Below are 25,506 nucleotides of genomic sequence, written 5' to 3'. Positions count from 1 at the left end.
TTGTTTACCCAAAGTACATGTTTTTATGTGCTTTTCAATGCATTTCCCCTTAAATTATGCATTTTGAATCCATATTTTCAATGAAGTGAGCATTTTTTGTTGCATTTCGAACAAAAACTGCACTGCAAAAATCAGAGAAGTGTGCAATCCGATCAAAAAGGTGCATTCAACCCACAGAATATGTCCAGGACTGGAAAATTTAGTTGGTTTGTATCGAAATCCAGACCAAACCAATTTCTCCTCCATTCCCAATCCCAGGTAGCAAGAAACCCCCACCCCGTAGTTCCAGAACTTTTACTGACATTGCCTTCTGAACTTGTGGAACAGAGGCGGGGAGAGAGAAAGACAGAAAGATGCTTTTTTTGTCTTTATTAGACAACTGGGTTTCCTGAGACAGCGTAATGGCAGAAGCTCTTTGTAATACTGGTGTAGACTAGAAACCCTACTATCATCACAATAGGCATAAAATGATAGTTTGCAGTATCTACGGATCATTATACCTTTTTAAATGCTGCAGGGCTGAAGTCATTCATGATGCCTGCATCACCTTTTCAAGGCATGTTGCTTTTTTCATTTTTGCTTTATATATTTTCAGAGACTGACACATACTGTGAGAGAACCAGAAGGTGTACATACTTTACAGCTTCACAAAAGAATACAAAATTGCCTTCCATTCACACCGTAGACGAAGTTGAGGAGGACAGGTGCCTTCTGAAATTTTAACTAGACTTATGCAAGATCATGAGGGAAAATTTTATCCCCTAGGATATCATGGTAGCACCTTTCTGCCCCCTTGTGATTTGTCTTTTTGCTTGGTCCAGGTTGATTAATTAAACAGATTTGAACCCTGCATTCCTGAAGGAACATCTCCACCTCCATCATTCAGCCCAGACACTGAGGGCCAGCGCTAAGGGCCTTCTGGTGGTTCTCTCACTGCAAGAAGTGAGGCAGAGGGGCTTCTCGGTAGTCGCCCCCACCCTGCAGAAATCCCTCCCACCAGATGTCAAGGAAATAAACAACCATCTGACTTTTAGAAGATATCTGAAGGCAGCATTGTATAGGGAAGTTTTTAATGTTTGATGTCTTACTGTGTTTTAATCTTTGGAAACCAGCCAGGGTGACTTGGGCAACCCAGTTCAGTGGGTTGCATATAATTTATTATTATCGTCATCATCATCATCATCATCATCATTATATTATGATGTGGTGGTCCAAGCTGGGTATTGCCTGTATAGCTCTGCCTCTGATTTTCTTCTCTAACATGTAGTAGCACTGGCACAATTTCTAGGAATGATACAAGGGAATATTCCAGCACTAGGGCACAATCCCCTCCCCTTTAGTGCCTACAGTGGCTGGGATGGGAAGAGCAGCAAAGCATGGCTGCTGACTTAATCTGAGCCTCGGTGCCTTTCATTTTCAGGCACTGTTGGAACCCTCAGAATTCCTTTCCCACTATTACCGACTGACCGGCTTATTGAAAAGACATGGCTATTCCCCACCCGCTCCATCGCAGTAGTGATCCTAGGGCAGGGTATAATAAAACACAACAGGAATGACAATATCAGCCACAAATCAAAACAGAAGAACAGAACAACAACAAGAAACCAGCAGAAGCAATAACAGCAATACCACAACCAGGTCAACCATTGATATCCTCTAAAGGTCTGCTCAAATAAATGGATCTTCAGAGGACCCAGTTCACTGAGAGCTGAAAATTCAACGAATGGGTCTGGAGTTTCCCTGGGGAAGGAAGCCCTCTCCCACATCCATCCCTAGCTATAGCCCTTTGTGCCAGCAACATCTGGTGCCAAGATGTCTTTGGGGGGTGATGTATTTGGCAAGCAGGACATATCTGTGTGACTCTGAACCATTAACATCACATAAAATGCTATTTTAACTGCTGCAGCACAAGCCTGTTCTAGCACTGCTGTGGCTGACACAGCCATTATGAGATTGGCCTGTTCCAGTTAAAGCTCCCTGTGTCTTGCACAAATGACCCCTGGGCATTTAACGCTGCAAGTAAAGGTCACCCATTTGTATCCTTGGAGGGAAGTGGCTCCCCATAACATAAATGGCCTGTGATCCTCCCTCTTGTAATACACTTCCCTTGGTTGATTGTACTCACACAAGTCAATATATTTTAGGATTTCTGCTCCTTTCTCTATAAAAAAACATTTCACAGACGGAGGGCCGGAGTTGAGATGCAAGGAAATCTGAGCATCTTCGTGGAAGACACAAGGCAATAGCTGCTTCCTATGAAATCTAATTTAAACCATTAATGTGGGTCCATAAAGCAAAGTCACATCGTCGGATCCGAGTTATTTATGGCATTGGGATCTTACTGATTATGGCAATAAATAATACAGCGTGTATCACTGGGAAATAATGTAAAGTCAGTTAATCCACAGGAGAAGTGGAAGGCATTGGAACAATTCGCCTATTATTCTGGTGCAGCAATTTCATAACAGCAGCCTTCACACAATTGCGCTCTTCCAGGTAGCAGGCAATTTGGCCTCCCCTCCACCCCCCGCTTCCCTGGCTGCCTGCATCTTTTTTTCTTACAGCCCTAAGCAGCTTCTACTCATTTGTTAATATTGGGGCGAGCAGGGGGAGAGATCCCATTCAGCTGCTGGTTGTGCGCATGGGCCCTGCCAGTTTGGCTCATTCAAACTGGCAGGATTACAGCTCCTTTCAATATTCCCACCATGGCGCCAGCAAGATTTCAGCTTAATCCTAGGAGGCATGAGGTCAGCCTCTTCAGCCATTTCCATGTTGACAGCAGTTTGCTTTGGCTTAAACACTGGCAAGCTGCCACACCCTCTCCGCCTGAACCCCGTTAAACCACTTTCATCGTGGCTCTGCTTGGAAAAGCACAACTGGTACTTTTGCTCTCTGTTCCTCTTTTATATCCCTACAAAGCGACAAAACCAGAATTGATGGCGGTGGGGAGCATGCTTAACTGATCCAGTTGGCTCATAGAATCATTGCAGCAGGAGCTCCTATGGCCATTCTCCTGAAAAACAAAGATGAAACCTTTCTTAAGTATGCTATTTAAGGTTTCATGTTTGTTCACAGGCAATGCACCAGAGATGCATTTAAATATTGCCATTTTGTCCTAGAGGCTAACCGTTTTTCTTCCCTTTCACAGTTCAGCGCTTAGGACATTTCAGTCCATGCCAGAACTGTGATAGGATAATACAACCTCAGCCTTCCCAAATCTGGTGCCCTCCAAATCTTGTTGACATCCAACTCCCATCAGTCCCAGCCAGCTAGACCAATGGTCAGGGATGATGGGAGCTGTAGTCTAAGACATCTGGAGGGTGCCAAGTTTGGAAAGGCTGCCCTGCACATCGCCTGGGGAGCATGGAGAAAATAAACAAAAGCACAATTTGTCAGGTTTCCATTGTGATGAGATAGTAAACAACACGGGTTCAATTATCCCTGGAACAGATCACATGACCTGAACTGTGTTGAGCCAAATCAATTCCTTGTAGGGCATCTATGAACTAGGAGAAGGGCCATAGCATCGGCTTTGAATGTGGAAGGTCCTAGGCCCAACCCCAATATCTCCAGTTAGGGCTAGGAGAGACTTTTGCCTCAAACCCTGGAGAACACTGGCCTGTCAGTGTGTATGGCACAGAGCGTTTTGCATTATAGAAAGGATTGCAGACCCATGAAAGTTTTGTTTACATGATCTGAAATGTGAAGTTGGACACACCATTGGATTTGGTTTTTTGTTATTCTTTTTGCATGGGCCTGGAAATAGATTGAGAAGGTCTCATTGTCATGCTATAATCTTTAGCTCTTGCGTTGTCCTTGGCAGCAGAGAATCAGTGAGGCTGCTCCAAGCTTCGTCATCAAAATGGTCCCCAAATGGGGGTGGATTCATCTAATGGGGCCCATGCAAAGACTTGTGCTATAGGGCTATCCCCTTCCCTCTCCTTGCCCCATACAACCCCTGCACACATCCCAATTAGGTTGCAGGGGTTAGTCGAACCCCCAAAACAGCACATGGAGAGCTGATGTACTGATGGAGTGATCGCAGAAGCACTACGTTGAATTCCTGGTATCCAGGCTTTGGTTTTTTAAAATTAATAATAATAATACAGGTATATCAATTCTGAATTCTGATCTAAAAATTCTGTTACTAGATTCTGAAATCCACCTTATAAATTACTCAAGTGCTGACTACAGCAGCTCTCCAGGGTTCTCTCCCAGCACTTCCTGGCAATGTTGGGGACTGAAACTGGGATCCTTTGCATGCAAAGCAGATGCTGTATCCCTGAGCAACAACACTTCACCAGGCAACAACAAGAAAGGGGAGATGGAGCAGCAAAGCTAGGACATCCCAGGGCTCATCCATGGGCTTCCAACAGCGCCAACCCCACATGCCACAGATCTTCCTCTGCTTATTTTTTGGAGAATTTGTAGGAGATGAAGGGATAGAGGATTATATATCAGAGACACTTGTTTGTTTTTTCCTTCCTTCCTTCCTTAGCACTGAAACAGCGTTTTAGCTATCACAACCAGGGTAGGGCAGGAAACCATGGCTTGCCCAGGGCTGCCCCAGTGTTTTTCAGCTGAACAGCAAAATGAATGGAGGGTTCTCACATCCAAGCCCAAAGCTCCAGTCACTCTGCTACGCTGGGCTTTAAAGAGAACATTGTAGCAGTGGTATCGTACTTCTTTGTGCCCAGTATTTATCAGCTGACACCCAACTGCGCTGCTGCTGAATGCTGAACATGGGCTGACTCTTATGCAAGGATGAGTCACCTTCCCCATAGCAATATTCTGCCACCTACTTGGCAGTCATGGCTACAATCTGCTCTGCACTCCGTCTTGCTGGAGTCAAAGCTTGTGGAAAGCAGCCACGCTTATTGACTGAAGCCTCTTAAGATGTGTGGCAAAGGTAAGAGGGGTTTCTTCAACTTGGCTGCTGGGGTTTTACTTCCTGTTCAATGCCATGTTTCCATGGATGCTCTTCTAATGAGAGACTTCCTTCGGGGTACATTCTTTACATACAAGATACATTGCTTCTTTTCTTCTCTCTCTTATGCCCTGAGGATCTTCTACTACAAGAGTTTTGTGTTAAGGCTTTGCATTGAGGCAACATGAAAACAAGTCACAGAGTGACAGAAATCAAACCAAAATTGTCATTTGTTTTAAGTAATCACAGGGACTACAAGGGCCGACCTTTCTCTGCTTGGTGGCCCCTTTTTTATAGAATAGGACTAATGAACTAACATAGCATTTATTTATTATTGTGCCTCCATTTCTGCTTTCATGCTCCCGCTGTGATTTCATATCCCCCCTCCCCCAGTGTAGTGTATGTTGATCCAGTTGTGGTGTTGCTTCATATAGGTAATTTTAATTTCTTTTCATCTGCTTCATAAAACATGACAGCAAATGGTCTTAGACTGAAAGGCATGATATAAATGTAACTAAGGAAGCAAATAAATGAATAAATGAAATGATGGACAAAGTGAGCAAAAATAAAACTCACAATATAGGCACCGAGGTTTTGCTAAAGCGATCCTTTACCCACACCTGTCCTGTCAGGAAAAGCTGGGCCAGGGATCTGTGCATGTCTAGCTCTCTTTTCTTGTTCTTTAGAGCACCTGGCAGACAGTTGCTAGGATGGAAGTAATTAGTATTAAATTATCGCCACTGCCATTTTCACCTGTTCCACTTACAAATCCCTGGAACTTCAGTCTTGTTCAATTAGGCTCTCACACTGCCATCTCCCACAAACACCTTTCTTTCTCTGGAATTGATCCCTAACCCAGAAATGATTTTATTAATTTAAACACACACACACAGCTCTACAAATACAGATACGGTGCCAATCCTTAACTAGAGGCGGAAGACACTATGCAGCTGAGGACCAAGCTACATATTAAGTGTCCCTTTGCGTCATCTAGTGTGCAGATTTTCTATTTTATAAAAATACAAATCACATCAGCTGAGGGGTGAATGTCAGTTAATGGAATCATAAGAGATACAGAGAGGAGCAGTTAACTTTTTTCTCTACCACTGCAGTCCTATGGAAAATTCATTTTCTGAAGCTGGTGCTTTTCCTAATTTGGAAGGAAATTACCCATTGGCACCAGTGGGGGATTCCCACTCCCCCCCCCCCATGCAAATACTAGCTTAAAAAACTGAACCCACGGCCACTGGATGCAATGATGCCTTTAAGATAATTTATAGTTGAATCCAGCTCTTGTCATTAATCCCCTCCCAACCCTTGCTACTAAAGAAAATGGGCATTTTCTATATGCATGTGTAGAAAGAGAGAATAACTTCTCAGTCCTATGCATATCACCTCAGAAGTATGTCTTATTGAGTTCTATGAAATAACATGCACAGGACTGAGGGCTTAGACACACCTTTCCTCAGAACTTTCCAGGCATGACCCAAACTTTAAAGCTCTGTATCTCAGCCCCCCCCTTTTTTTTGCTCCACAATACGCCACTCTTTAAAGCTGAATCGGACCAAGTGGTAATCCATTAAAAACCCAAATAGCCATTTGCTCCAATTCAGCTTTAAAGAGCAAGTTTTCGCAAAGGGAATGAGAGCTTTAAAGTGCAAACCTGTGAATGGAAAGAGCAGGACAAAAGGGACGTGTGGTTATTCTTCATGCACACTGAAGAAGCTCTGGACAAATGTGCCATAAGGCTGCGATGGCTAAAATGATGCTTTCAGCTCCTTGGAATGAAAGAAGGATAAAACAACAAATTGCTATACCATATTTGGTTGGTCTGGTTGATGCATCTTGTGTGTTCCAAGTATTCTCACTCACATCATCTCCTACAAGCTCTCAAAAAGTTAGGGAAATGGGTGCTGAATAAGCAGAGGGAGAGCAAGGGCGTTAGAGTCTGACACTGTTGAAAGCCCATGTGCATACCATTGAACCTCTTATGAAGAAAATAGTATCTTTGGCTAGGTAAAGCAGTTCTGCCTTAGAAAGACCAAAAAGTAAAAGGAAGAAAAATCCTCTACTCTCAGTTCAATGGAAATGCATTGTGCTTTTAAGGAAACCATCTCACAAGAGGCAAATGATGCTCCATGGCTGTACAGGTTGAGCATGTGTATCTGCTGCTCTGAAGCACCACAGGAGAGCCTGTGCTTACAGAATGCAACATGTCAAAGCAATCTGTGCGGCAAATTTATGCAAACGTTCAACATGTGACCTTTATCTATAAAGCTCTGGCTTTAACCAGCATGTTCTCTCATGTATTATTTCAATGCAGAGAAGTAAAAATTCAAGATGTTTTGTTATTTTTGCCTCAAAATTCACTTCCTCTCGCCTTCCTTGAAAACTTCTTCTCTGGTTATTCTAATGAATCGGCTCATCTCTGGGCTTGAAAAACAAAGAAGCTGGGAAATCTTTAAGGCTATTTCAGGCTCCAGGAGGTAGGGCAAACCAAAGCTATGCTCATTACTCAAAACTAAACCCCACTGAAGTCAATGGAGCTTACTCTAAAGCAAGTGCGTATAGAACTGAAAGTGTGATGCCACTTTGAACAGTCAAAGGTGAGGATGCGGAACATGAATTGCAGTGAAAAGCATCAGAATGCTTGTGAGCCCATGCATGCAACTAAGAGGAACACATGACCAGTCACATGCTGAATCAAAATGACACTGAATGCCCTTCCAAATCTGGTGGTAGGGTTTGGTTGTCTGCAGATGCAGAACATGCTGTGGGATTTGTGTAGGTGCTCAACAAAATCTATTGCAATTCCAGAGGAATCAGGCCAAGTGAGCTACACAGTCCCCGAGTCCCGTTTACAAATCCAGGCTCCAGGTATCTTGGGCATAAGGGAGCTATGAGGCCCCCAGGCTCTGAGCAAAACTAGATAAATGTTCCAGCCAATTTTGACAACAAAAGTTATGGAGTTGTCCATTTTGATTCAATAATGCATGTATATTTGGATTGCAAATCTGAAAAACCATTATTAGCTGCAGCCTTAGCTCCTATGGCTACCAGTGTCAATATCTGCTTTAGAACGCCTTTGATATCCCCCCAATGGACATCAAAGTTCTTGTGTTCTGGTGGTTTCATGAGTGCTAAGAATTCACCACTGTCTACAAACCCAGCTTAAGAAACGCTCTTTGCAGGCTTTGCCTTGTTTCCTGAAGATTCACTGAGCCACTTTTCAAACAGACCAAGGCAAGCGAGGCAAGTCAGTTCTCTTGCCATGACCGGCCCAGGTCTCTGCGTATTTATTTAGGTTTTTAGTACTGTAAGGTAGATAAGGTCAATGAGCCTGACAGTTTGTTCAAGCTTTGTTTTTGTCTTTTCTACCACCCTAAATGTCATCTGCATCTCTCTCTCTCTCTCTCTCTCTCTCTCTGTGTGTGTGTGTGTGTGTGTCTGTGTGCAAGGCAAACAAACTGTATTGCAAACATTTATGTTCTAGGTCCTAGGAGTTTACTGTCAAACACAGTAAAACTCTGTTTCATCATTCATTATTATTTTTCATACACACTCACACATCCAAGCTTTCCCAGAACCTGGGTAAGAACTGTTTTTTGGGTCAAGCTGCTGTAGATGAAACAACAGCTTGACCCAGGTGGTACTTTTTGTTTCACAATATAGATCCATTTACTATCCATTTTCCTTTAACTTCATTCACCAAGCTTCCCCCCCCCCCGTATCTCCTTGCCCTACACAACTATGTATAAATTTTGATTTTTGCAGCACAGTTGACCTACAAAGATGAAAACAGCATGAGTCTGGAACATGAATTTGGCTTTATCTTTCTAGTTTCATTTCATTATGTTTTACCAATACTGTTTCTTATGTTCATTCCCTTTGTGAAGGGATTCAATGGGACACAGCCTTTGAGCTTTGTATGTAAGATCAATAGAGATCCACAGCAACAGAGTCATACACAACCAAATTGCATGAGGGAAGATGGGTTCAATCCCTCCTCCCTGGCACACCTCCCGCACTGACAAAATTCAATTGTGGGGGGCGGACATAAAGGCAGGAGCCAATATTTAACTATTATCCCACTTCTGGTGCAGAGAGGTGAGGTAAACTCTTGGATAGGATTGCCCCATATACACATTTCTGCAAGCAATTCCCCCTACTATGGTCATGCAATCTTCAATGTTGTAATCACCAATACATGAATTTTTATGCATGTGCCTTCTAAACTTTAGAGGTGTCTTTGTGGGGACTGCCACCAAAAAGGGGAGACTAAAAGCCCCCTTTATGCATAATCCTTGGGATATAACTGTTAAAGCATCAACATTTGGGCAGAATTCTGGTGCTGCATCAGGGAGCTTTGCGCTGCATCTTGGGTACAATGCAGCTTGCAATGGCCACAGAGCAATCACGCCTATAGAAGCAATAAGGCTAAATTTGCTACACTAACCCTTTAAGAGGTGCAAAAACAAACCAAGTTTCTCCTGTTCAGTTCTTTTCCTCATATCTTATCAGGATTTTTGTTTTGCATGTGAAGAGGCTGAGGAAAGAGATGGAGTAGATAGAGCAGGAGAAGCCAAGAGGTCTCACCACCTTTCGGCAGTGTTGAACTGTGTTGCAGTCTCCCGAGTATGAGCTGGCAACTGAAATAAGGCCCAGTATTAACAACTGAAAGAGGAGCATCTTCGCTAACTAATCAACACATTCCTTTGTTTAAGAATGCCGTGAATAACTGCACATTGCTGTTACAAGCCCAGGAATAGACTTTGAATGCACTTAACAAATGTCTGATATACAAATTATTCAGTTAATTGCACCATTTAATTGATATAGTTGAGCAATCCTTGCAGCCTTAGCTAAATTGAACTCATTTTCTCCGGTGTATAATGAATGCATATCATATTGGAAAACAAGGAGAAGATTAATATGCCATTGGAGAGGAAGAAAAAGCTGTGGAATGTTTGGTCATGTCCATTATTGCTATATTTGCCAATGAACATTTCTGAATGCGAAGCAAGTACATTATATGAGGCAAGGACAGTTCTATTAAAGAGTGTTGTTCAAGGCATTCCCATAATTTCTGTGTAGGTTTTTCTTTCTACAGGGTGTTGCATTCTTCCTGAAATGAATGGCTTGGGTTTGCATGGCACGAGTAGGAAACAGTCCAATGCCCAAATCTAAAAACAAACCACTACAACCTGACCTTTTGTAGACCAGAAGACCCAGAAGAGCTGCGTGAAGCAGAGGGTGGGTGAAGAGAGCAAAGCTTGCTGCAGGCTGAAAGAAATGAACCAGCAAATAAAACCTCAGAGACCAATTGTGGAAGAAATAAGCTCGGAATGAAATGAATATAACAATTTGAAAGGCAGTGCTGCTGAGACCAGGTCAACTGATTTATATGAAATACAAACAAATTCAGACTTTCATAGGAAAAGACTCTGGTATTGACTGGGAGTTTCAAAGAGGTCTAAACAGATGCCTTACTTTACCATTCCTTTCGGAGCAGATTTTCAATTTATTTCCTTTTTGTTGTTGTTGTTTATTTGTTTGCAACAGCTAAAGTATCTTAGAGAAGCTTGACTTGACCAGTGCCTACAGACTGGAAATATTGGGGCCATCTGAGGTTGCTGTGGTCATTTCAAATGTTTATGCAAAAAGACTGGCCCACAGCTTGCTTATATTTATTTTTAATTTGGAATTAATCCTCATAAGTTACATGGAAAACTTAATATGCTCATTGAATTTCTTAGATCTCAGAATACCCCCATCTGGAAACGGATGATTTCAACTGACATTGTCATCTGGCATGTTTGACAGAGAGTGTAGTTCTTGCATCTTGAAATTATTTTGGACTGCAATCGTATTCACACTTACTAGGTAGCAAGTCTCATCAAACACAGTGGGACTTCTAAGTAGATAAATATACATAGGATTGCACAGATTATTGCTGTTTGGGGCATCAAGGTCAATGTCAATGGTGGTTCAAGACAGGGCTAATAAGCTGAAATAATGATATAAAAAAGAAATGGTCAAAGCTGTAGCAATTCATGTCTTCATAATACTTCTTTACATAAAGAGCATTTAGTATGCTGCTTATTTCTTCCTACATATAACATTCACAATGCTGGCATAAACAGTGAATTGATCTGAGAAGCTGATCCAGTCTCTTAGAATGCATACTCAAGATCACTATGGCACCTTTTCTTGAAGATTTTTTGTTTGAAGATCACCTGGGAATCTTTGCCAGTTCCAGTTACTTTCTCACTTGTCTACCTCAAATGCAGACCCATATTGGCCCACAACTACCTTCATGGCATGGTTGGTGACAGTCTGACAAGGTATTACCCCCTCCTTCTGCATGCCTTCCCCACCCGCCCATCGCCACTTCCTTCAACATCTAACCACTTGGTTTCCAGTGAATCTGATACACTGTCAATTCTACCATTGCCCCTTTCTAACATCTGTTGAAATTAAAGCTAGAGAAAACCATGTCAGTTTCAAAAGGCATGGTTTATGTGCACCAGCACTGATTAAAAATATATATCTGCTTTGAAGGAAAGGGAAAGAGGACACTGCTGGCAAAATTGATAAGTTCTCCCCTCCCACCCACAAGCACACACACCAGGAGATGTCAATAAGGAGAGGGAAGCATTTCATGTTTACCTCGGGAGGTGCAGGAAATGGCTATGACAAAGAGTCCATCATTGAAATGGGTATGACTCAAGGAATGTTAATCTGGGCCTAGGTCAGTGTGACCAATGAGCCACTTTCCTCCAGAAATGAGAGGTAAAATGTCTAGAGAAGCCATTCCCAATGGGTCACACAAATGGTGGACTAAAAATGCACTTCAGGTAATGTCATTTGCTCACAGATGACCCAAAACACGCAGGAAGAATAAAATACCATTCTAATTATTCCTTTCTGTATCACCATCAACAATTTTAGAAAGCTGATACAGTGGTACCTCGGGTTAAGTACTTAATTCGTTCCGGAGGTCCATTCTTAACCTGAAACTGTTCTTAACCTGAAGCACCACTTTAGCTAATGGGGCCTCCTGCTGCTGCCGCACTGCCAGAGTACAATTTCTATACTCATCCTGAAGCAAAGTTCTTAACCTGAAGCACTATTTCTGGGTCAGCGGAGTCTGTAACCTGAAGCGTCTGTAACCTGAAGCATACGTAACCTGAGGTACCACTGTATAAGCACATTTAAACTTGCATAGCAGCATGAGAGTGAGGCTCAAAAGCACTGTAAATGGTACATGTAAAATTGATCATCACACATCTTCCATGATTGCTCTCAATAAGAGATGAATATTGCCAATTGAGGCAGAATCCTGCGGTCTACCACCTAGCGGAGCCTGGTTACTGGAGGCTTGTTACCCACAAAAGCTTCTGCACTATTTTCCTATTGTCTTTCGAGAACAATTTGAGGTGCTGTTTTTGACCTATAAAGTATATAATGTGGCTCTTCAGCTTTTAACAATTCTTTTTCAAACAGAGCCTATTGAAGACTTCACCCCAGGGAACACTATTAATCAATCAGTAAGGCTAGATTACATAAAGAGCTTTCTTTAAAAAATGGGAGGGGGAGACAGTCCCTGACTAATACTGGCGTTTATTTCAAAATCACTATGCTCCAATCCAGAGAGGGGAATAGGGAAAAGTGCACAATGGAACATTTTTGTTTTCTTTTTCCCCTGAAGTCAATCTTCCTTTCTGCACCTATCCTACACTGCAAAATGCTTTTTAGAAAAGCTGGTTGTGAAGCAGGTTGTGAAACTTGCCATATAGAAAAATGGTACTTTCTGGAGCAGGTCCACCAACTCAAAGATGAATAAGTGCACATTTTTGTTTCCTTTTACATGAACTCAGGTAGTTCTCTACCCTTTCTCCCATTTGACAGACAACCATTTACCTGAAAACCACATGATGAGATGCTCGCCTATAATTTCTGCCTACATGGTAAAGGAAACCTTAGAATTTCCTGGCATCCCCCGATTTCTGGTCAGTTCTAAGTGGTATAACAGGATTCTCCAAACCACCATGAGGGCAGATGTACAGATGACCAGTATTCCATAGATTAAACTGTCCAGCATTGTAATTTATCACTTAGTGAATTGTCCACTGTACTGAAGCTAAAAAAAATGTAGTCTTGTGCTTCCCTTTTCCCCAGAGCAATTAGATGCCTGTGGAGAGCTGTAAATTATTGACTTCTCTTTTTTACACCCATTGTAATTATCCAATATATTTTGTGATTCTACAACATAGGAAGACAGCTTGTACCAAATTAAACCATAGGTTTATCTAATTCAGTATTGCCTATAATGTCTATCAACCACACTCCATGGTTTCAAACAGGAGTCTTCCCAGCCTCACATGGAAAAGTCAAAGATTGCACTTAGGACTTTTTATATGTAGAACATGTGATCTACCGCCGAGCTACAGAGCCACATTTTCCTTTCTAGATGAAAACAGTATTGGCAACATCATGTTGTTCTAGCCGACTGTTTCTCACTAAAGGGATACCCTGTGGATCAAGAAGTCATTGTGTTCCTAGCTTGCTCAGACCTACTGTAGAAACTTTGAGCTGTAATACTCAGATTAGCACCAGTCCACGACTTAAAAGGTAAAGGTAAAGGTACCCCTGCCCGTACGGGCCAGTCTTGACAGACTCTGGGGTTGTGCGCCCATCTCACTTAAGAGGCCAGGGGCCAGCGCTGTCCGGAGACACTTCCGGGTCACATGGCCAGCGTGACATCGCTGCTCTGGCGAGCCAGAGCCGCACACGGAAACGCCGTTTACCTTCCCGCTGGTAAGCGGTCCCTATTTATCTACTTGCACCCGGAGGTGCTTTCGAACTGCTAGGTTGGCAGGCGCTGGGACCGAGCAGCGGGAGCGCACCCCGCCGCAGGGATTCGAACCGCCGACCTTTCGATCGGCAAGTCCTAGGCGCTGAGGCTTTAACCCACAGCGCCACCTGCGTCCCCTAGTCCACGACTTAAATGCATGCTATTATAGCTGGGCAACCAACTGCAAAGGAAGGCCTGGTTTCTACAGAACTATTTCATCTCCAGGTTAGATGATTGCAATGAATGGTATGTTAGATTGCAGCTAGACTGCTAACTGGGGCTGTGTAATGGAAACATAAGGCGCTCCTCCATGGCTTCCAATACATTTCCTGGTACAACTCAAAGTGCTACTCCTGAAAAACCATGCATATGGCATGGTTTCAGAATGCCTGAAGGATTGCCTGCTTCTACATCCAACCAAAACCATCTAAACAAACCTATTCCGAACACAGAAACCAGCAAAACAAAGAGAAGTGAAAGTTGTGAGGAAACAAAGTAATCACAAGTTCAGGTTTCTAGAATAGCTCCACATTTTTTAAAAATTCCAAGCAACACCTGTGCTAGAAGCACTCAGGGGTGCATCCATAGGTTTCCTTTTTCTGGTGGAAGGAATGGGACCTTTGGATGCAACTCTACAATGATGCTGCAAAAATTCTAAAACAAAAACAAAAATTTTGAAGACTGTATATGACAAAAAATGAAGCATTTCCCCCATACAACGATCTCAAGACTCAGGCAGTAACTGTAATCAACAAAGGCAAGCCAGCTGTTGTCCAATATCACTGAAAACAGATTGTAAAATATTAGCATCACTGTAGTTAAAAGGTGGTTGGACTCGATGGTCCTCGGGGGTCCCTTCCAACTCTGCAATTCTATGATTCTGTTATTCCATAATATCTGGACATCCACATATAGATCAGGGCAAATTTCTTCCAGCTAGGAAACAAAGACTGTAATCCTGTACCCACTTATATGGAAGTAAGCCACACAGAACTAAGTAAGATGTTAACTAATAGGACTTACCTCTGAGCAGACATGAATAAGACTGCATGGTGAGTTACAATTTTAGGAGAGTAATAGATATTGGGGACGGTCAGTTTTGCATGTACACAGAATCGCAAGGAGATTTGGGGCAAGTAAGAAGTGACATGATAGGTGTGTTGAGGGAGGGGGGATTATTGGTTTGGTTCTTATTTTTATTATGCATTTTATGTTTTTATATTGTATTTTTATGATGTGAACCATCCTGAGTTCGAAGGATGAAGGGAAGTATAAAAATGAAAATAAATAAAATTTTAAATGTATGCGCAGCATGGGGAAAAAGAGGCTAGAGCTAAGATTTTTCTTTGTGTTTCTCGTTTTCATACTGGTTGCCCATTCAAAAGCGCAATGTCTTACACAAGAGCTTGCACAAACAGAGGGACTTCCTAGATTTCTCCACTAAATCCAAAGCAGCTTTTCAATGGGTCGAAAAGCACCTTGGATACAACCCAATGTTTTATTTTATTTGTTTTGTCAGCTGCTTTATTTTGTAAGTTGTACATGTGGGTTGATACAACTGTACCTTTCCTTTTCCTTTTAGAAAAAAAGTGGGGTTTTTTTTTACCATTAGCCCTCCATGCTGCGTGAGGAAAACTGAAGGGAGTTTAAAAAGCATTTGTGATGTGGCACAGCAGACTGCCATTCAAAGGGGAAATCCCACTGGGCATGCACATGCCGGAAGGAGCTCTTTGTATCCCAGCCACTGCCTGGATGAAGAAACGTCCAGAGACATGTTCAGAACATTTCTCTCGGCGCCCAAAGCCATTTCACAGGTAACAGCCCTAGTTAACACTGGTGTAGGAATCCACATATCCAACCTTAATCAACGAGTCGAGTGACTGCAACAATTAAATAATGCATGCACAGCTTTCCCCATCCTGGTTGCCTTTGGACATTGCTGTACTGTCTATTCACGATCTGTAGTTTCTGGAAACAATTGAAGTCGTTTTTGTTTCGACAAACTTTTCCAGCTAGATGAAAAGGTCTCTCTGCCTTAGGTGTTTGTTTTCTGTTGTTTTTAAACCCATATTCCATTGTTTTTTATACAGTTCTAAACATGATTTCATCTTTTTTTCAGGATATCTTTGTAAATCATCTTGGGCATATATGTGGAAGGAGATTAACAACAAGAACAACAACAACAACAATAATAATAATATCATCCCTAATGGCTAGCACTGGGGGTGGGTGCTGAAATTCAGCTACGTCCAGACAGCACCAGGTTAGGGAAGGCTGACCTAGGGCCTTGGTTGGAGGATAAATAAATTAGATATTCTGCTACAGTGTGTACAGTGTCTCCAAGATGCTTTTTCTTATGGAAGGGCATCATAAATTAAACAGCTTGGCACAGGGGGGAAATTCCAGACCAAGCAAACACTCCAGAGCGTGCCTAATTTTTCTCTTGAACAAAAACGTATAGCAAACAATAGATAGAAAAGAGGAGTTGCAAGAGATAACACTGTGCTAGAAAATTGTTTCTTTGAACATTACAAGCATGTATCTTTGACAAATTGTTCCTCCCTCGGCCCATGCGCCCAAACAGGGGCAGTGCTGATTATGTTATTTCCAAGGCTTTTGTTTAGCCAAACCTATTTTCTAAACAAGCTTCTGCAGAAGATGCTGCCTGTGTTTTGAAATGCTTCCTGGTATATTGTTTTCCTTGCAAAGATGCAGAGTCCTTGATATGACGCTTTTTTCAAATGCATGTGAATGCAGAAGTTATCAACAAAGAACTTTAATGAAAAGGAAAAGGAAAGCTCTACCTGAGCGTGAGCCAAGTCCCATTCTCCACTGTCTCTTTGTAACCTTATAGCGTAGGCATACAGTTGTTTGCCAGGTTCTCCCCATTCTACACAATACCTCTATTCATTACTCCCCAGTACGCCTCTTCATTATGAAATACTCTCAGCCCTACAGGGGCCACAGGCAGCTAGGGAAGTCTAATTCTGCAAGATTACTTGTCCATAACTTTGAATATTTAATTATACACAAAATAAGCAAGGAAAGTGTTGATATACTGCCTGCTTTTCTACTCTAAGAATGTAGGATTTCCAGGCAGAGGAAGCCCAGATTTTATTTTCGGGGCATGTCTTCATGATAGCTAGTTTTTACTACTGTACAGCGCATAGATAAACAAGATGGAATTCTTCCAATGGTCTTTTCCTTGAAGCTTTAGCTTCATGCAGAAGGCTTCATAATTTCAGATTTGAGCTTCCCATGCTGATGCTGTAGTAGTGGATTCCAACCCATGGTTTCACAATTGCCCAGGTCAACAATGCCATACTGTTTCTTGTATCTTTTTTTTCTACTGCTGTGCACCATTGGTGCCTGTCAGCCACCATTTTGAGAATTCTTCTGTGTCTGGTGCATGCAAAGAGTAGGTTCCAAAATGGACAGCTACCAAATTTAAGCCAATGGCAAGCAGAGGCACACCACAGCAGAAGAAATTAGTTTAGAGGACAGTAGTTGCAGTAAAGAGACAGGAAGGAAGGGACAGTGTGAAAGCAGCATTCTTTGTTTGTCCAAATGCTGAACAACAAACACAGATATCAGGCACCCAAATAAAAATACTAAAATAAGTTGTTACCCAACTTATTTCTGCTCTTGTCCACCTTTGTTTTCACTGTCTAGCCTACCTAGGTCTCTAGCTTAGTTAAAAATAATGTGTTTTAGCTTGGTTCTCTATCTGCCCACAAATGCTGGTTGGTGTGTTGTTTTTTTCAGAAGCCACAGTTCATTAAAAAAAAAAAAGAGGGAAACACTTGCCGGCCTTGGATCAGTAGAAGCTACGAATCCCCAAAAGTCAACCCTACAAAAGAACTGACAGTTCATTACAGGGCTGTATGTCATCAATGAAACTGCAGGGAAGATCATTCATCTTGTGCCACCATAGCAACTGTAAATGTGTGTGAGAGAGAGAAAGAGAGAGTGGGGTAGAGAGGAGAGGCAAGGGTGTGCTTAATGTCTGTTAACTTGGTTTCCATGACAAAGACACAACTTGTATAGGAAACCCATACTATGCCCATTCTTATCATTGGCCTAAAGCAGCAAAGATTGTAGAATGGTCAGGTTATCTGCACTGCATCATAGCAAAAAGCAGGCACAGTCATTTTACAAACATTCAGAAAGCTTAAGGGGGGGTGTAGACATTTGCACATGCCCCTATACCAACTTAGTGCAAGGATGCTTCCATGAAGCCTAAAGACACGACAAAAATCACAGATGGGAGAAGAACGCATAAGAGCAAACACCACCTTCTTTCCTTTTCCTGCTTCATAAATCATCCTGTTTATGTAATGTGGCCAATAAAGCAAGACACAGTTAAGAAAACATTCTTTCTTTTTTTATTCCTATGAAATGGTAAAATGATTGATGTTATGTATGGAAGAGTGTATAAGGAAGACACAGCGTTGGGGGATGATTTACTGATGCCCACTGAAACGTGGGGTTTGGGCACTGTAAAATGTCAGGCATTCAAAGATATAAATGATTGAAATAATGGGGAAATGCCCTTAAAAAGAAAGGACTTGTATGTAGTAGGCGAGGTGGGGGCTGGGAAGGGCATAGCAACAGTGTGTCTCCAGTACAATCCCACACTGCACACTGGGGAAAAATAGCAGTGATTTAAGAGTAGCAATTTAGCACCAAATATCTAAAGACAGAACAGAGCTCTTCACCTTCAACAGGCAAACGCTTATCTCCCTGCCTTGGCATTTGTAAAACAATGTATTAGGGCAATGCTAGAATAATAATTACTGAGTGACTGTAAGCAAGTCTTTTTATAAGTGTTGTGGTTCTGTTGTCTCTCCTGCCTCTACCTTCCCCTTCACAAGATAAAAGAGCTGGATGTGTACTGTATGGTGAATATGTGCAGCATAAAAATGACTTAATTGAATTTGGATTTATGGATTCCCCGCCATGCACAAGTTTACTGAAAGGTATCTCATGTAATATGTCAGGAATCATTGGGGCTGTGATGATGTCAACTGTGCCAGCAGTTTCTATAGGGAGTTTCTGTAGGTCTGAGCATCAAAACATAAATGTCATTGGTTCTGCTTTGATAAAGTAGAGGCAGGTTGGAGAAAAAAGGGGAAAAAATACAACCCCTTCACATGTTTTCTGGGAAGATTATACATTTGACCCATTTGAAAGCCCATATAGGTCATTTGGGCAAACACAATCCTTCGCAATCAATGGCGCCACCGGGAACCTAGACCTGACAACTGCCCTGAGATCTATGGCTGAAGGACAATATAAACATTTAATAAATAAATCCATAATAAAATTAAAATTGAACTGGTGGTACACCTTGGTCACTTAGGTAGTGTCTAGGAGGTCCCCGTCTTCTTCACTTGAGAAAGGAAGAGCAAACACTTAAGCAGTGGAGATGTACCTGGGGCCTAAAAGCCTCTTACCTTGATTCAGAAGGGGTCTCAGCTGCCGCAGTTGCTGCTTCACTGGGAGAAAAGTTGTGTGGCACCCTCTTCTGTTCTGGCTCTCTATCCTCCTCCTCTGCAAAGAAACAGTGGACAATGAAACATTGCGGTGTATTAGCTTGTACATTACTCAGAAGTAAGCCCCACTTTACGCCATGGGAATTGCTCCCTGTTAAGTGTTTCTTCCAGCAGAGGCCTAGGGCAATTGGCTCCAGAATCTGTGGCAAAAATGATGAGCCTAGCATCAGTTTCCAGCCAGAAATTACAGGGCGAGAAGTCCCTGGTAGAAAAAAAAAGTTACTCTGTTGGGATGCTGGAAATACTCACTGTAGCCTCCTCCACTGGGTAAGTTCTTGGGTTTGGCTGAAGGGGAAGAGGGTTTTTTACAGAACCCAGTTGAGCAAAGTAAAATAAATAATTCATAAAGACAGCATTTTGAAACCTGCAGCTCCAAACTTAAATAACAACACAGTACAGTAGTCTGTAATGTAAACATAAAAATGTTGTTTGCTTACATAACACTGCAGACTTGGCTCAAGCAGAAAATGGCAGTCAAGTAAGTCAGGCAAAATAGACTTCTAGATTACAAAACACACATTTGAATATGGTGCCTGTGCTCAACAGAGCACAGACTACACCCTTTCTCCACAGCTGCAAGATGTAAAAGAGATGAGCTCTGGACAGGAAGGAAGTAGTAAGTTTCTTCCTATTCTCTTCCTGCCCTGTGCAAACAGAGGATGTGACCTCACCGAGTGCCCTCTAGGAATTTGCAGAGAACTCTTATGTCTCTTAACCCTTTGTTCAGCTAGCAAGCATGAAATCTTTATTTTGACTGGAGCATCATTGTACCAAATTAAATTCAAAGAAAACACACACACATATTATCCCAAGCCTTTTCTTCAAGACATAGTTCCTTATTTGTTTTCTTTTGTAAGTGTTTTCCTTCCCTGGGGACAAGGGCGCTGCTAGTGATTTTTATGATTGGCTAAGAAGAGGAGATGGACAGAAGCAACTAGGAAGCTTCTTTGTCACTGAGAATGTACTGTATTAATGTGATTGTGGGTGGCAATAGGAAGATTGAACCTTGGGCTTTGGAGGCTGTTTATGACACGTAACGTGGATGGTGAAAAGTTGCTGTTTTTGTTCCCTGTGACATCATTTTGAGACTCATTGCTTGAGGCGCTCTGCTGTGCTCAGTGCTGAAAGGTTACCAAGCAGGGAGAGACATGGAGGAAAACAGAGTTGTTGCCTAGAGGCACCTGTGGAGCCATCAAATGATGGAAAGCAACTGAGATCTCAGGAATGCCTGCTCAGGAAAAGTGCTTCTGGTGATGGCAGTGACACTTTCAGACTAAGAACCTGTAAATAAATCAGGACATATGGATAGCAGTGGACTACTGGGTTATTATTTTTTTCTGCACTTCTGATTGTTTTCTGAACTTCTGAATATGCCCTGCTATTTGCTAATATATAATAAATGGGACGCTGGTGGCACTGTGGTCTAAACTACTGAACCTAGGGCTTGCCATTCAGAAGGTCAGTGGTTTGAATCCCCGCAACAGGGTGAACTCCCGTTGCTCGTGTCGAAATGTCCAGAACCACAACAGCTCAGTCCCTGCTCCTGCCCACCTAGCAGGTTCAAAAGCACATCAAAGTGCAAGTAGATAAATAGGTACTTCTCCAGTGGGAAGGTAAATGGCATTTCCGTGCGCTGCTCTGGTTCGCCAGAAGTGGCTTAGTCATGCTGGCCACATGACCCGGAAGCTGTACACCGGCTCCTTCGGCCAGTAAAGCAAGATGAGCCCCGCAACCCCAGAGTCGTCCACGACTGGACTTAACAGTCAGGGGTACCTTTACCTTTAATATATAATAAAAGCTGACCTCCTGATCCAGTCTGTTTTTAGTAGGCCATTGCCTTGCATCTCGCAACATTGGTATTATTTATATGATATATGTCCTCCGTTTTGAACACCCATCTTGGCTGTGAACAAATTGTCTTTATACAGAAATGCTTCAACTGTGATTTTTACTTGAGGACAACAAATATACTTGTAGGTGTTTAATATAGGCCCCCAGCTCCTTGTAGCAGCATAAGAAAAAAGTAAGGCAGGGGAAGTAGCAAGTTGAAATATATATATATTTCATTCAAGTTCTTTCCTTAAAAACCACCAGATCAAGTTCTTGCTAGCCGCACCAGTGACAGCCTTGAAGGATATATATATGGCTCTGAATGTTTAATGCTCTTGAAGTACAGCAGAAAGGAGCTAGTTTCTGAGCAGGACCAGCAGGGAAATAGAAGTCTGCATTTTTTAAAATGCAGATGTAAGTATTTCCTGGAATGTAGTTATGCTTTTTTCATTGTATGGATCGAGACAACAGATCTCCATGTAATGGGGACAGCTAGGTGAAAAGTTTTAAAATTGTTGTTACATGATAAGCGCCTATCTATTTTCCCATATGCCTTGGCTGGTGAGGGCAGGGTATAAATAAAAATTATTATTATTATTATTATTAATGTTACCCTTCTCTCAGTCTTCATTTGTTGACTTTTTCTTTCTTCCTCTTCACCAACTGTTTAAAGTTTTAAACTATGTTTTGCATTGTTACCATACATGCTATGTTTGCAGCTTTGAATAAAAGCAAAGTTTTTTTTAAAAGACCTGTCAAATAAATAAATAAAATATATTACAAGTCTGTGGGCAGTGTTCGTCATTCCTAATTTTATGTAACATTCTGTGCAGCACCTAATTTTGGGATTCTGTTGTCACGTTATCTAAAAACACAAGAAGAGTCCTGCTGGACCCATACCAAAGGCCTATCTAGTCTCTATTCTCACATTCTCTTCCCACAGTAGCCAACCAGATGCCCATTGGATTGGAAGCTGACAAATAGGACACGAGCACAATAGCACTCTGCTTCCTGTAATCTTCATCAAGTGATGTTCTGGGGTGGAGGAAAAGCACTGCTATCATTGTAGCTAGTAGCTTTTTATAGCATTATCCTCCATGAATGTGTCTCATCCCAAAGCCATCTATGTTGGTGGCCATCGCTACATCTTTCTTCCAGCAATTCTAAGTGCAAGCTGAAAACTGTTTTTGCACCTAGCATGTCCTAATTAAATCTGTATAATGCCTAGTGAGTGTGATATTAAAATGGGCTTTTCTATCATGCCTAGCATTTATTACACACTCACACACACACACACACACCAAAAATCCCCCCACATTTCAGACCTTTCAACATCCAACAAGAAGAGGAATGCAGGAGAAATGAGAAGCTTATTCGCTACATCATGATGTGTTAGTTTGTGCCTTACAAACTGTTTATCCAACCGATAATCAAGATGTTATTGTTGTCAATGTGGTTCCATTTGCAGCCATTTTTTCATTAAGAGGGTGTGGCCTACCAGGTAAAGGAAGGTGATGGCATGAAATGCAATGAAAAGCCATGTCAAGTCTCCAGGTTTAAATTTCTTTCAGGATTCTAGGGGCAAACAGATATTGCACAGCTTTTAGAATTTCTTTATCTGCTGATCTGTTTGGTGAGTATAGCTTTTGATTTTATTGCATTTTGTGATTCTTGTTTGTGAGCCACCTTGAACTTTGAGAAGGAGAGGCAGGGTATAAATATGTTAAAATCATCCATCCATCCATCAAAATAATGGCTAGAGCAGCTTGTGCTGCTGGTACACTGTAATGAGAGAGTGCTTGACCTGACTTTTCTTTGGTTTATTTTGAAGGAGCAAGGCATACGTCTGGTTTGCATTGCATTGTGGCATCCATGACCTCCATAACCCTCACTCCTCTTTGTGACATAGAATACAAGACCAGACTTCCTGAGTCCAGAGACTGTAAGGAGGCAAATGCTGATAAGTCATCAATGACATTGGGGGAAACTCCCCATCAGGGCCAGCCCACCCACGAAACGGGGGGAGGCAACTTCCTTGGGCACTGAAATACCAAGAAGCAGCATCTCCCACAGGCCCCCACCACCAACAGAGAAGCAGTGGTGGCTTCCAGCAAGATCTCGTGAGAGTCTGTGAGAGTTCGCAAGAGCTCATCAAAACCTGCCATCATTGCTGCTTCACAGGCGCCATCACACAAGCCAGGTAAGGGGTCATGGCAGCAGGGTGACAGCAGTGGGGTGGGGCAGAACCTTCTTGTTTCACCTCAGGTGGCAAAATAGGACACAATCTCCTTCTCCCAGTCCTCTCAGAGAACAAATTTTCTCCAAACATACATTAGGGTCAGCCCAGGCATGATTTATGACATCTTAAAATTAGAAAGAGAAAGCTTGTTTACTCTGAATTCAGGAATTTACGCTAGGCATCTCATGTAAACAAAATGACAATCTTTAAGCACATCTGAGAGAAAAGTTACCAACTTTTGTTTCACAAGAAACTTCTATTTTCCTCCTCTTATGACATCATGCCACCCCCCATTTTATATATACACCCATGATATCCAAAATCTCATTTAAGGCTGCCATTCTGAGTGGCCTAATCAGCATAGCATGACTTCAACGATGCTCAACATGCTCTACACTGCCCTCAAGGACCAACTGTAGTGCTCCATTGGATATCAGAAAAGGAACTGGTAAGATTTTGTTGCCTATTTATCAGAGAGACCCCACTTCTCTCAAGCACAGAGGTATTCATTCCAGCTTTGGGTCCTGACCATCTTTCATTCTCTCTATTGTTGGATTGCCCTAGTTGCAAAATGGTAACTTTGCTTCTATCTCGATCTCCCAAGTCCATAAGTAACTCACCTACTTTTGTACTTACTACAGAATAAGGTCATCATTCCTTCAGCTCAGGAGTATGAATGTACTGTATTAAGTGTACCTGTGGTTTTTATATGTAAACGTATTTTGCCCACATCCATTACCGTGAAATTAATTTATGTAGGCTTTCTTTCTTGTAATAAAAAATAAGTCTTGTGTCGTTACATATTTAGGGGGATAAGTATGGCTTAAGCATACATTAGAACAGTACTTGATTGTTTTTCCATGCAAAAGATCTCTCCTCTCTCAAGCGATGTTTTTTTCCGGGTTCTTACATGGAGTGAAGTATCCCACATATACGTGTAACAATGCTTCCTGGGGCATATGGCTGTTCACTCTGCTGGAACAGATGGACTTTTAGTCTGATAAAGCAAAGCAATTCTTATGTCCTTAAAGATGGGAAACCATATAGACAATTCCATCTGCAAATGCATGAAGAAGAGTTGCTGTTGCAGCTGCCACATGCTCTTCAGTTTCTACAGAATATTTCTCAACTTAGCTTGAAACCTCTAGGTCTTTTCCATGTGCAGTATCTAGAAATCTTTCAGCTCTGTCACTATGATATCTTTGGGGATCTAAAAAAAAAAGACAATTACTCCTCCTTCAAACCGCCTTCCATTCATATTGTTCACTGTGCTGTGCGTTGCAAATAGAACATTTCCCATTAAGATGGCATCTCAACATTTCTATATATGCAGAGAGCATGTTGTGAAAAGCTTTTAATGATAGCTAATGAACCAGGCTGAGAGAGGCAATGCAAACAGTAAACAATGTTATTATGGCAATTTATAAATATCTTTCATTATTAAAAACAGCTGCTCAGTCATGGTGTTCTAAAATGAATTGAAGGATAAATCTGGAAGTGATTTTCAACCAACCAGGTGTCAACTCTGTGCCTACTTACTTGTTTCTCTGATAATATTCTAGAATGTGATTAATGGGCTCTTCTTTATGCAGCATAAGAGAGACTTATATAGTACCGTCACTGGTAAGCCAGTTGAAGGTCTCGAAAAGCAGAGCAGAGTACTACTCCACTGACAGCGATAAGTCAGTGGGACAATGCTGGCTTGGACAGAAATGCCCTGGACCACTTACAGGAAGTTCCATGGGTATAGCTGTTCCACTGGTGATGTTCCACCACAAAGGTATTTGTGTACTTTAATCTTGTTTTTAAGTTGTATTAATTCAACTTGTTTTTATTATTGCTTGTTAGCCGCCCTGAGCCCAGCCTTGGCTGGGGAGGACGGGGTATAAATAAAAATTATTATTATTATTATTCTTATTCTTATTATTATTATTATGGTAGATGCAGAGCATACTGGGTGTCAGGAGCCCAGACTGCCGTCTTGATAACAAAGCACGCAAGTCGTAATTAGCTTGAAGATTTATTGCAAAAGAAACAACCAGCCCCAGACGCTCTGTTGGAGCTTCCATACCCTATGAATCAGTTGACCCTTCTGGGG

General features: G+C 41.9%; 1 long non-coding RNA gene across 1 annotated transcript in view; it reads right to left on the bottom strand.

Annotated features, from left to right (window-relative positions):
* Window positions 1-20,769, bottom strand: part of LOC309371733 — a 98,550-nt gene extending 77,781 nt beyond the window's left edge. Inside the window, exons 1-2 of the long non-coding RNA XR_014169264.1 lie at window positions 19,777-20,769; window positions 19,241-19,337 (exon numbers count right to left, since the gene is read on the bottom strand). This is a non-coding gene — a long non-coding RNA (uncharacterized lncRNA). The remainder of the gene's footprint in view (window positions 1-19,240; window positions 19,338-19,776) is intronic.
* Window positions 20,770-25,506: the final 4,737 nt, after the last annotated feature.

This window comes from Podarcis melisellensis, assembly GCF_964234715.1.
Source record: "Podarcis melisellensis genome assembly, chromosome: 6".
NCBI classification, from domain to species: Eukaryota; Metazoa; Chordata; class Lepidosauria; order Squamata; family Lacertidae; genus Podarcis; species Podarcis melisellensis.
Note: the sequence above shows the minus strand (reverse complement) of the source record. Positions and strands in the feature narration are given on the sequence as shown.